General features: G+C 43.4%; 1 pseudogene; it reads right to left on the bottom strand.

The window, feature by feature from the left end:
• Positions 1–293: 293 nt before the first annotated feature.
• LOC116913754 lies at positions 294–1,086 on the bottom strand (annotated as a pseudogene).
• Positions 1,087–1,391: the final 305 nt, after the last annotated feature.

Here is a 1,391-nt window from a genome sequence, read left to right as displayed (position 1 = left end):
TGAAGGGCTTTTCTTTCTTCCCACAGAGCATGGTGGTGGTGTTGAATCCACAGTTTGAGACAAGGATAAAAATGAATTCAGAACAGAAACGCGAAGATTCTTTTCCTGTTGTAGTTTGCTCAAGATATTTTTCCCCAAATTAGTTGAGAACCATGATGTTGAGACCTCAATAACAGGGCGACCGAGCACAGAGGGACAGGGAGGAAAGGACTGAAACTTGCTCCCAGGGACTGGAGAAACTTGGAAAATAAAAAGAAAATGAAAAAGAAGGTTGGATCCATCGGTCTTCTGTGCTAGTCATCCTCACCTTCGTCCTCCTCTTCTTCCTCCCCTTCATCCTCATCGTCATCTTCACCTTCGTCCTCGTCTCCTTCATCAATATCTTCCAACCCTTCCTCCTCTTCACCGTCATCATCATCGTCATCCTCTGCCTCTCCTTCTTCATCATCCATCGTCAGAACGGTCAGTAAACCAGGGAAAGAGCTCTCTGGCTTTTCACGCTGCCTCTTCCTGCTGGCCTTATTCGGCGTTTGACTTGAGCGTTTTGTCAAATCCTTTCCAGATTTCCATTTGACTTCGGTGGACTTTGAAGACGGGTCACCGCTCTCATTCAGATGAAATTCTTTGGAGAGAACTTTATTTTCAAAGTAAGGATTTTCATCAAAATAAAAATCTATTCTGTAACCTGATTTAATGTCTCCAAATTCTGTCACTTCAACTCTGGTCAAATAGTGCAGGGCCTCCTCGTCTTCCTCCCCAAGCGGTGCAGACACTTGTGGATGGTTGACAAATGTTGTTACCTAAAAATTTGGGATTTTGGCGATCAATTCTGACCTCTTCTGAAAAAAAAAATGGTTGGCAGAGTCTGTTATATTTTTGTTCTACTTTCAAAATTTCCTCACTGGCTTGTTCATTAAGTCTGCCTATTTCATTTTGTACTTCATCAATATGGTCAATTGCTTCTTGCTGTTCTTTTTCTCCCTTCGGCAGGCTGGGAGAGGCCAACTTGTCCTCCAGCTTCGGGACAGCAATGGGTCTGGGTTTCTTGGGCTGAGGTGGGATCACAGATTGCCGCTTCGGGGCCATGGGGCAAGGGAGGTGGCCAGGAGTCAGAGCCCTGATGTTCACAGCAGGAAGAAACTCGCAGGAACTCATAAATATTTCTTAAGGGATGGATTTTTGTAGGTCAACTTATGTTATTTATTTGGCAGCTTATATCATTATTTAATTGACTCTGCCTTTACTATGGGGGCATATTGTGGATTGAGAATTTAACATATAAATCTGATCGCTAAATTATAAGCTTTTTGAGTCTTGCTTTTAAAGGGTTGCTGGGAGTTCATGCTATAACTCTTAGGGGGTGGATGCTGGGAATGTAAACAGAGCAGTGT

This window comes from Rattus rattus, chromosome 12 (assembly GCF_011064425.1).
Source record: "Rattus rattus isolate New Zealand chromosome 12, Rrattus_CSIRO_v1, whole genome shotgun sequence".
Taxonomy (NCBI): domain Eukaryota; kingdom Metazoa; phylum Chordata; class Mammalia; order Rodentia; family Muridae; genus Rattus; species Rattus rattus.
Note: the sequence above shows the minus strand (reverse complement) of the source record. Positions and strands in the feature narration are given on the sequence as shown.